The sequence below is a fragment of the Odontomachus brunneus genome, unplaced genomic scaffold, assembly GCF_010583005.1.
Source record: "Odontomachus brunneus isolate Ranch 3 - 2012 unplaced genomic scaffold, Obru_v1 Obru_scaffold_002, whole genome shotgun sequence".
Lineage (NCBI taxonomy): Eukaryota > Metazoa > Arthropoda > Insecta > Hymenoptera > Formicidae > Odontomachus > Odontomachus brunneus.
The window spans coordinates 3,926,344-3,938,948 of NW_022639452.1; positions in this window are offsets into that span (position 1 = coordinate 3,926,344).

Consider the following 12,605-nt stretch of genomic DNA (forward strand, 5'->3'; position numbering starts at 1 on the left):
TTATATTTTTCCTGATATTCGAGCGTCCCGGTACTTTCCGAACACCCTGTATATACATAAATTTTAGAATTATTTTATTTTGAAAAGAAAACGATATTAAATTTCATAATTAATAATAATACTCGAAATACATATGTACATAATATTAAACATTATTTTACACATATTTAGACAGTTATACATATAATATTATTTTATACATATTTAAAAAATATAAAAAAATTATACACACACACACACACACACTCAAGTATATATATTTAAATAATTATGCACATATAAATTTGTATACCTTTTTCTATTATTTATATATCTCTGTTAAACTAATTAAAACATAAATAAAATACTAATAAAAAAAATAATATTTTAGTATTTGCAATGTTGTCTATATATATTTATTCCAACTTTAAGTTAACATTTATTATTTAGATAATAAAATGTGTGTATAGAGAGAAATGTAATTTTTCGGTAAACAATAAATTTCTCAGGGACATTTTTTTTTAATGCGTTACTATTGAAAATACTTAGCGATGCAACTATCTTAAACCTCTTCTACAATAATCGCAATGTGGTTATGCCATAATTGTTGCGACAATGATCGTAAATTCATGACGTGAACTTGTCTAATGTTGCAACAGCTAATCAGTGGTGTACCTGTATAACGCTGACGCTTCTGATTAGCTGTTACAACTCCAAGCAAGTTCACACCATGAATTTGTGATTATCGCTGCGACGGGCGTTGCGACTGATTGCGATCGACATTGCGACCATTGTAGAAGACGCTTTAAAACGATGGGCTAATTAAGAGACGCGCGCACGCGCACGCGAGCGCAACGGACGGATGTGCGAAATGGATGTGCGATCCGGTAAGTCTCGTATCCCCGGAGCCCCGGATACGATCTTTCGATCTCGAACGCGCGACGAGAGACATCGAACAAATGGATACAGCCCTCGATCGCCCGGTCAACGATATTTTATAATACGGGACACGAAACGAGCGTTTGTCGCGCGCTTATTCGCGCGGACGTCGCGCTCTCGTGCCGCTTAACGGATGATAATGTCCGGAGTCTGTTGATTAGGCCCCGATACCCACTACATTTCCTACGATCCGTTATCGCGCCCTATTCGCCATCCCCGACGCGAATCCGGACAATCATTCATTCGCGTTATCTCTGCGTTCCTGCGCCTCGCTTACGTATTATGTACAGTTATTCGCGCGCACTCGCGCGCACTCGCGCCTATGCCCGCGCTGTGCGCGCTCTCCGATTCCCGTGATAAATACCCGTGCGCGCAACACGACCGCCGCGAATTCCTCGGAGATGCTGCGTCGTTTTTGCGCGGAGCGAATTTCGAATCCGCGTTTCCCCGCCCGCAGCCACGGGCGATCCATCACGCGTGTTCGTTACTCGCGCACCCACCACGCAATTATTCATCGCGTTTACGCCTATGATCCACCATCTCTCGTTCGTTCGTTCGTTCGTTCGTTCGCACGCGCCTCCGCATTACCGCCCCGCGGCAGTTTGGATTCATTATTAAATTAAAGCCCCTGACCGTGCCCGTTTCGGGGTCGGTAAACATCGTCGGGTGTAAATATCGAGAAAGCTTTAAAAATTAATTGGTTCATTAAAACGTATTAATCGCGCTTGCAGCTCGGCCTCGCATTACCGGCAACGAATTCGAATTGCTGCGAACGTAGCGTGCCGCGTGCTCCTTCCTGCACCTATTCGCGCCGGAGTTTTCCATTATTTTCCAGAGTTTGCCTCTTATATCCTACGGCCTTTCCGCGCATAGCTGCAAATTCTCCCGAAATCGTATCATCGCACCTTATTATCGCGCGGTTTTAATTACATTCGCGGAGCCGCTTAGCGGAAAAGGAAGATCTACGCTATTTCCGCTTTTCCAGCGTGGGATAAAGTTCTCGCGAATATCAGATGCGTGAAATTTTCTCGGTCGTATTATTTCGGTGTAGTTTTAAGACTTTCGCATTTCAGATGATCCGTAGGCTCTAAACGTTCCTACCTTCAGCACCATATCAAACGTTCTTAAAACACACTCACGTTTACGTCAGATATTTCGTTATAAAAAAGTACTTTTATAATCGTTTGATTTTGTATTTAATTGGGAACCAGAAAACTTACATACCCCAAAAAATAATTTTAATATTATAGAAGTGGAATTCTCTAAATCTTAGAGGATTTTACTCTTATATATGGCCTCAAGAGGATTGCTTTGAAATCAAGAGAAAAATGATCTTAAACACAATTCTTAAAGTTAGAGGAATTTCATATTAAATGTACAGTGCAAGTCTATTTGTTGTTAATCTAAATTTTCTCTTATATATTACTTCAACTCAAAAATATTTCTTCGGATTTAATAAATTTTATCGTATCCACACGAAAGAAAGATCAGAAAACTTTGACCGGGGTGCTTGTGTGTATCTGTAGATGTCCACTTTAATGCCATATGAGATGAAAAACATCAGACTCGGCTGGGATCGAACTCAAGTTCTTCCGCTTGTCAGGCAACCGCTCTTCTCACTGAGTTATTTAAGACTTTATGTTTGTGACATCTATATACCCAGTGAAAAATGACTCGTTGATTAACGTCAAAATGATATCACACTAACGACGGTTTGACGATTTCAATGTCGATTTGATTGAAACATCGACAGTGAATTGACGGTGGAAGCTCTAAGCGTGGCGCTTGGTTTCAACCAATCGTACACGACAGTACGCAACGAAACAACAGTTCTTTGCGTCTCTCGTACTGCACGTAAGACGGCATTATACTTAAAATTTATATTCCTCTTGATATAGAGGAACACAATTAGAATAATATCTCATAAACGATGAATGGTTCCCTTTAATGAAAGATGAATATGCTTTCTGTAAGATATTTCTTTTAGAACATGGGGTTAGAGGAAAATTCACTTTGTACGTAGAATACTCAAATTTTTACCCAAAAATTTTTTTGAGTGTAATATTCGACTTTACTCGCCTCAACTTAATTCACAAATCTACGAAAAGAAAAGATTTGCCGTAATTTAAAACTTTGCTAACCTAGCAGAAATGCTATTATATGTTGCGATAGAATTATAACCGTAACACAAACAGACTCAGAGAGACAGATATATTTCAATTTTGTAGTAATTACACTATGCAATTAAAAAAAAATTGAAGAACTGCATCCTTTATAAATGGTTCATATAGCATTTATATTTATCATATGAAATGACACAATAGAAATACAAAAATATGCAGAAATTATAAACATTTGCTTTGAATAATGGAATATGCAATATAAAAATCTGAATGTAAATTTTAGTAAATTTGTTGTTGCCTTAATAACTGAAAATTTGCATTATTTCATGTAAATTTTTAATAATTAATTCACTATAATCTATTTACTTTACAAATGTAATTGACTAAAGTTGCAGAGTTTTAATTGTCGTGATCAATCAAGAAAGTCTATTTGGAATACTACTTTAAGTTTCAAAGTTATGTAAGATTTGTGATTGCTTACACAGAAAGAAAGTATAATACAAATGTCAATGAATGACGAAGGACTTTAAGTCATATGAGAGATTAAACAATTTTTTTAAATTTTAATATCCAATAAAAAATTAAACAATTTTTTAAATTTACAAATTTTTTTCTAAGAAATATTGTCTTAAAATAAGAAATTAAAGAAATTTTAGTTACAAGACATTTAAAACATTTTTAATATTCTTCCTTTACGTAACAAGATTTTAATATAACAAGATTTTCCAGGAGAAGTATGTGAATGTTTACATTTTTGTAATAAGAAATCTCTCGCCTATGAGAATATTGACAATTACTTTTCTACATAATTTCTTTGCTGCACTAGCAATTTTGTTAGTTACAACGTTCAATTTTAACTACATATATTTGTTGAACCAACTAAGTCTTTTTATCTTTCTTCATGTCGTAAGGCGTTCATGATTCGTGCGGTCCCATAAAAATGCTGCCTCCAAAATACACTCGTTCCAACAGCCGACGATACTCGGAGAACCTTTGAGCCAAGAGGGAGAGAAAAAAGGGGGACATTCCGTGCATTGAGTTATTCGACCGGCGGTCACTGCTAATAATTTTGAATCCACCAGACGTACGTACTTTTACCCAAACGGTCACCATTAATTCACCATATATCCCGCGTGTCGAGGGGTCAACCTGTTATTTATCATAAAATATGAGGGCTCGTGCCGAGCGGGCTGCGGCCTTTATGTAATGGCGCGTAATAAATTGCATTCAATCTGCCGGCGCCGCCGTACGAAAATATTCGCATGGACCCGAGCGCGTTTTCGTCTTGTTCGGACTGTTTGCTCGTTGCCAGTCTATCCTCGCGCTTAGGGAGCTTAGATGGGGCTTTACCACCGTCGGGTCGCGCCGCATCGCGTCGACGGTTTGATTAACCCACCCCTCCCCCTTTAAGTTAATATTCTCCGACCGAAACAATTCTCGGGCGCGCGCGCGCAAGGACGTCGCAGTGCGTCGCAGTTACAAAAACTATGCTCGCCGCGTGAATTTATTTTGTGCAGAGCTCTTCTTTGTTTTAGGGGCTCGAAAGGCGAGCATGAGTCACAGTGACATTATGCAGTAATAACTCGGTGCTCTGATGAAGCCCGCGTGCGCTCAACAATATAGTCGTGATTCGGCGTTATTACCGGGAGTAATTGGACTTTAAATGCCGTCGAAACTTTGGATCTTTACGATCCATAAAGGCACGCATCTCACGAACTCGAACGATAAATCGGCAGATGAGCCATTAAGCCGGGCCCGGCGATTCTTATGTGTTCCTTATGACGGGCTCTAAAACAAACAAACAGGAGACGCGCACGCCGCCAGATAGCACCTCCTGCAGACTGTTACGGCCTCCCAAGGTTGTCGTTTCGTAAATTACCGTAGCTACAAATAATCGTCGTTAGCCTCCGAGCAACCTTCGGGAGAAGTATGTGGGAGATGCGTGCAGGGTCAGGGATAACGACGCAATTCCCTGTCGTCTCTACGGAGATTGTATTACACCCGCATACACCCGACCTCCTTCAAGCGTGGAAATTTGACGACCGAGATTTTTGCAAGGTAAGAATCGGCGGAAATTGAAAATCGTGTCGCGTTCCGTTGCGTCACATACAGGCGAGATCAGGGAATTGTTACGAAAATAACCATGCTCTAACTTTGTTCGCGACGATTTTCAATTTCGAAAAATTTCAAAGGGATTTTCGATCATCGTCAAGTTTCCTTTTGTTTTTTTTTTTTATATATGTTTCCTTTTTTTCTTTATACATTTCATAAAATTTTCATAGTTTTCTTTATACATTTCATAGTTTTATACATTTTCATAGTTTTCTTTATACATTTATACATTTTCATAGTTTTCTTTATACATTTCATAAAATTTTTATACAGTTCATAAAATTTTAGAATTACTCCGTGAGTCTTGCCACATATTCAAAGAGAAGATACGGACAATATGACGTTTATACATGTAGAATTGTACATTATATCGATCTAGCATTCTCTTAATATACAGAATGAATTAATATATCTGTAATTTTATGATAAGAAACAGACTACATTTTTATGTCTTTTTAAGGGAACTAAAATGGTTTTATCTTCCGAAAATTGAATGAAACTTGAATGACAATTGTCGACGAACAAATAAACGTACACAAGCTTTATTTTTCTTCGTTTTTATATTTTTTAGTTATTTTGTATTTAGTTTTTATATTTTTATGTATTTTTATGTATTTTTAGGAATACAATAAGTGGTAGAAGTTAAAAAAATATTGATAATTGAGTGAGATATTGTTAAATTAAAAAAACGTTTTTGCGGTTTTGCCATGATTCTGGGAAAACGAGTTGGAATTTTTTAATGCGCTCAGCGTCATTTTATAGATGAGATTTCCTTCTATAGATTGAACTGAAATGGAACTAAAAATCTCAAAAATTAGAGAAATAGCGGACAAAAAACTAATAATGTCTAAAAATTCAAGTTATTTGTTGTTAAAACGGTATTAAAAAATTAATTTTCGTATGCAAACTTCGGTTCAATCTATGCAATACGTTTTTATCTTTAATTAAAAAAAAAGATCAAGTCGATATCTTTAGCCGTTCTTGAGTAATCGTGACAAAACGAGCGGAAAATACTAATTTCAAAAATAAACGACCGACTACTTTTATTACCGACCGACCGACTGTTTTCGTCTCCTTTGTTGTTACTCTTATCTTTATTAGCAGTGACTTCCATATGCCTATTATTATAAATAATAATATCGAAAACAAAGGCTATAGACGTATGGAGGTTATTGCTAATAAAGATAAGAGTAACAACAAAGAAGACGAAAACAGTCGGTCGGTCGGTAATAAAAGTAGTCGGTCGTTTATTTTTGAAATTAGCATTTTCCGTTCGTTTTGTCACGATTACTTACTAAGAACGGCTAAAGATATCGACTTGATCTTTTTTTTTTATTAAACATTATTATTTTTAAGTTTTCGAACCGTTATTACTGTTTATCAGTTTGTTTTAAATAAACAATATCTACATTTTTTACACTATATGATCGCGCGCGCTCCGCCGGCCGATCCTGAACTCAATTTTGCGAATATCGAGGTTCTTTTTGCGCCAAAATGTTTTTAAAGAATTGCACTAAAGGATTATGTAAAAACCCAATAATCGATTTTTTGAAGATTTCAAATCGTTCTGGTCCCTTTAAGTCACTTAACATATTTGCGAACTAATGAATCGATATACATTAATTCTCTATGGGAAAACAGTATGGCTCACACATAAATATCGTTGTGTTAATCATGCGTAGACCATACTGTTTTTTCCGTGCACATATACAATTCGTACGTATATGTTGTCATTTTGTATATGTTGTATAGTTGTACACTTGTATAGTTGTTACCAACATGTCTTTTTCTCTGAGCGTACGTTTGATTCCGCAAGTCATCGAGGAAGACGCGTGCCTTGTGGTCGCGCGGGACCTAATTCTGCGGCGTGATGATCGGATATCGAGTGTACGGAATATTTTTCTCCGTCTTGATCGTGGTGGCGCGTGGCATTCTGTCGAGGACAACTCCGCGATATTAAATTTCTTGGGACGAAAATATGCGGACGGCCATACGATCTCGTTCCCACTGGACCGCGAGAAGACATACGGAAGTCGACGAGACGACGACGACGTCGATGACAATTTTTCGCACCAGCTTCGGTAAGTGCTTCGAGGGAGGCGCGCGCTCGAGGAATACAAGTCCTAAGGAATTAAGAATATAGCTTTTCGTTTACGTGTATTAAAGAGTGACAGTATCTTTTTGTGTCTTTTATAGCTTTTTATAGCTTTTTATATCTTTATTAAGATGATTAATTCTCGTCCAAATTCATAACACAGGCCTGCATGATTTTGTTGATTGGGATTTGACAATGTTTTCTTACGTAATTTTTTACGCTAAATCCGAATCTGACCGCAGAGTTGCTCTATCACGTCAGAATTTTGAAATATCCTAACCTAAAACTGCCAAAAAAGCCATTTCAACCATATTTTAAATTAAATTAAAAACTGAGAACATTTTTTTTGTCAAATCCGTCAACGGTATCATTTACTACTATACGGCCCCTTCAAAATCCATTTTAAATCACCTCAAAGCAATTTTTTCTTCCGGAAATATAGCAATTCAAAATTAGATAAATTGCACCTCATAGGAGCCTAGTCTCTATGCCGTTGTATCAGAACAAACGATATTTCTGGATCCGAAACCCTTAAATTCCTATCTTGCCTTCACTGCCCGGGTAGTCACCCACCTTGCTTAGAGACTAGTTTCCTACGAGGTATAATTTATTGAACTTTGAATTGAACTTTGAATGGTAGATCTCCGGAAGAAAAATTGCTTTTAGATGGTTTAAAATGGATTTTGAAGAGAGATCGTATAGTAGTAAATGATACCGTTGACGGATTTGACAAAAAAAATTTTCTCACAATTTTTAATTTAACTTAAAATATGGTTAACTCTTCCTGGTCATCTGGAGTATACAGCGCCCCAAGCAATTTTCAATTTCAAATTTTCTTCGGAAGTAACGGAATTCCAAACGCTAAATCTAAATATATAATTTTTTTGTTTTTTTAACTATCGGAACATGTTTTTATGACCTTTAAGAATGTGTCAACACCATTAAATATTTAAAAAATGGCAACACGAAAATGACATTGGGGGTGTGTCACACCCCATGTGACCAACTTGTTATAATTAGGAAGTGTGACCAGGGAGGGTTAAAAGCGGCTTTTCTGATAGATTTATGTTAGGATATCTCGATACGTGATAGAATAATTCTGCAGACGGAATCGGATTCAGCACAAAAAATTATCTAAGAAAACATTGTCAGGTCCCAGTCAACTTTCAACATCTCCAATTTTGCAGGCCTGTATAATTATTATTTGATATTTATCTGACACGAAAAGGTATTTTTTTTCCGTTGGAAGATGCAAGGCTTTAATTTTTTACTTTCTCTTAACGAAAACACATCGCACGAATGACAATGATGGGATATTATCGCAAGTAAATAGAGCTCCTTCTTTTTCGTAGCATTACGATTTATGTAGTTATGAAAACGCTCGGGGCCGTTCCTGATTCTCTCGAAAAGTTGTGTGAACCGGAAGAGAACGAGGGAAAGAGGAATATAGATAGACAGACAAACAGAGAGAGAGAGAGGGAGGGAGGGAGGAAGGGGGAGAGAGAGAGAGAGAGAGAGAGAGCAGCCGCGGGACCAGTTTTCCATTCGTAATTTCGTATTCTCGTTCGATCCGGATCCTTTCGCGCGCCCGTCTTCGCGAAATAAAGTTTCGATGAGAGACGATAAAATCAGATCGGAGAAATTCGCCGCCGGCCGAAGTGGACCATGCAGTCGATACTTCCGACGAATATTCCAATACTGGAACATCGATTTTCGCATCATCATAATCCTCTGTGCACAATACGCGGCGCGCAAATTATATTTCAATCTTGGCAATATTCTCGCGATATGAATCTACAAATGGAAATTATAATTGAGAGAAGATGAAATTAAGATCGCAAGTGGATCTATAGAGGAGATTGTATCTAATTGGCCCAACGGTTGGCTACGTGTTTTGTTTATGTATTTATCATGAAAGGAACAATGGAAAAGAAATCGCAAAATAATTTTCCTTTCAGAATATAGATATTATTTTGTCTGAGTTTTATTAAAATCAAAGTAATATTAAAATTTATAAAATAGAAACAGCTGCCAAGTATATTTTGAAGCATTTCGACATTTTGCGGTAATATCCTCTATCGTGCATAAAGGAAAAAGTTTAGTTGAATCTGAGATCTGTGAATACATTAACCAAATATCTTTCTTGGTGGATTATGAATGATCCGTAATTTTAGTTAACCTGATAAATTTGTACAGTAATAATAAAATTATATTTTTGTTTGAAAAAGAATAGAAATATATAGAAATTCTATATAACTCTTTTTAACAAAATAAGTTATATTTTTTAAGGTATTAGTGTTTGCTTGAAATTAGTCATTTCATTGATTTGATGTTATATTGTGTTTAAAGAACTCGTCTCTGCCCTGGTAGGTGGAATTCGAGTGCCCGGGATTATTGAATTATAAGTTATTTATCTCACGTGTTACGCCATTTCTCCAATTGACAGATCTGTCACATATTATCTACATATGTTATAGCCAGCGTTGAATATCAGAACATTTCATTATAACAACTAGAAATTCTGTTTAATTTCACTAACAGTCATTTAACTAAATATGTCACGTTCATCCAACCATACTTTTTTCTTCCTACAGTCACAATATCTTGTTATAATAATTACAAATTTTGTTTATTTCTATCAAAACTGGTTTAATCAAACTGGTTTAGTCAAATTAATTATGCTGTTTTTCTGTGTGAGTGAACTTAAGTGACGTCTTATTAGTTAGGATAAAGTTTCCTGCAAGTATATGACATACCACGTATGTAAATATGAAACCGGAATTTTTGTATAGAAAATACACGTCTATTGTATGAAAATGATAAAAAATATTTTATTCGAAGTATTGCCCATCGCTAGCTATATATTTTTCCCACCTGTCTGACAATTTGTGGATGCCACGCCAAAAAAACTGTTGCTCTTTTGAGGCAAACCAATCATCGAGCCATTTTCGTACATTTTCGTAAGAAGTGAAGCGCTGCTTAGCAAGTGCGTGTCCCATCGATGCAAATAAATAGTAATCGGACGGAGCCAAGTCTGGTGAGTAAGCCGCATGCGAAAATATTTCCCAACTAAACGCCTCAATCGTTTCCTTGACCAGTTTTGCTGTGTGTGATGGTGCATTATGATGAAGCAAAATCACTTTGTGTTGCCTTTTTTTATATTTTGGTCGTTTTGACTTAATTCAAATCGATCATTTGTTGTCGGTAGCGTTCAGTATTAACGATTTGGCCAGATTTTAGCAGCTCATAATAGATCACATCCTTCTGATCCCACCAAACACAGAGCATTGTCTTCCGTCCATAGCGATTTGGCCTTGCAGTCGATGTCGATGGTTCGCCTGGAGTTACCCATGATTTTTTACGCTTAGGATTCTCAAAATATATCCACTTTTCATCGCTAGTCACAATTCGATGGAGAAATGACTTTCTTTTGTACCTGGCGAACAGCATTTCGCAAGTTGTTTTTCGGTTTTCCTGCTGTCTTTCATTCAGTTCATGTGGAACCCATTTTCTCATCTTCTGGATCTTTCCCATGGCTTTCAAATGTATGGAGACGGCTTCTCGTGTCACATTTAATTGATCCGCGAGTTGTTGTTGCGTTTGAGTGTCATCCTCATCCAACAATGCTTGCAATTCGTTGTCTTCAAACTTTTTCGGTAGTCTTCCACGTTCTTCGTTTTTCACGTCAAAATCACCACTTTTGAATTTTTTAAACCACTCAAAGTACTGTGATTTACCAAGAGCATGCTCACCGTAAGCTTCGACAAGCATTCGATGTGATTCTGCAGCAGTTTTCTTCAAATGGTAATAGAAAATCAATGCTGTCCGCAAATCGTAGTTTCCAGGCACAAAATTTGACATGTTCAACGCTATTACAAACTATGCTGTTGTATGAAACTTGTATTGTTGTGAGTTGAAAATCTTTGTCAGAGATGTCAACAAGGAAATGGTGCCAATGACGCAGTTTGACGGTAACTACATTGACAGCTAGGGCTATCTATGGGCAAATTCCAGTTTCATATTTACAGACCTGGTATTCTATTTCGAGTATTAAGAGTAATTCTCATTCATATAAAATGATTGAAATCGAGCAAATGGACGAACGAGATAAAATTAATCTTATGCTATTGTAAATAAAAAAATTGCTATGTTTTAACTATTAAAAATATGTTTTTTTACTTTTTCCCGAAACAAAACGGCAATAGTAAACTTATCAAAATAGTTCTAAACGATAAAATATTTTTCATGATGCGAGGTCGTTACATATTTTATATTTGATCTTCTCAGCCTAGCTAATCTGAGCCGGTATCAGCGCAAAATGCCCACATTGCAGTATGTTCGTATCTTGATTATTACAGAACAAAATATACGATTTGCAGGATCTTTGTTGCCATAAAAGTATATAAAAAGGTCGTCTCTATCATGTCTCTATTATATAATCGATCATAACAATTAGTTTTCTGAAAAGTTGTAATTTCGAAATATTGGAAAGTAGCATCTTCCCAGACAATATAATGTCTAAAATCGGGACATAAGACGTCTTAAAGACATTTATACGTAAATCGTCTGAAAGACATCTTAAAGATGAATTCTAAGACGTCTTATGTCCCGATTTTGGACATTATGTTGTCTGAGTTGCCTCCGTCTTTCCTATGTGGGACGAGTGTACGGGATCAACGATGCCTGTGTAGGTGGCAAATTAATGACAACGATAATTGCTTCGCAGCAAATCCGTCAGCACGCGGAACATAGTCAATCCCGAGAGTGTCGCGTGGAAATCCAGCTGCGAGCGTGAAAAATATACGTTCGGCCGGCACGGCGATTTCTTGCGTCCCGCGCGTTTTACACATGACCGAATGGACAAACGACCGAACTTACCGGCGATTTATCACGCGAGTTTCGCGTCTGTCGCGCATAGGGAGATAACGTTGTTATCGATCCCGCTGCAATATGCTAGAAGCGCGGACTCGCCAACATGGAAACACTTCATTAACGTGCCAAAAATCCTTGGCGACGCGCGACGAAGAGTTTACGGTGTAAATTCTAAACTATACGGCGAAAAGAAAGTACTGCAAAGGAGAAAGAGAGACGGAGAAAGAGAGAACGACATAATTTATGAAGGCCACGGCGGGTGTCGGAGACAGCGATTAATTATGTCTAAAGAAGCACCGACGACTCGTATTCGCTTCGCGGTTCTTCTTAAACTAAAGAGCACTTTTATATCACAACTATCGTGGGCTGAGAGCCGACTTTGTCGCTGATCGGTGCGGTCATTATCAAGCAGAGAGAGAGAGAGAGAGAGAGAGAGAGAGAGAGAGAGAGAGAGAGAGAGAGAGAGAGAGAGAGAGAGAGAGAGA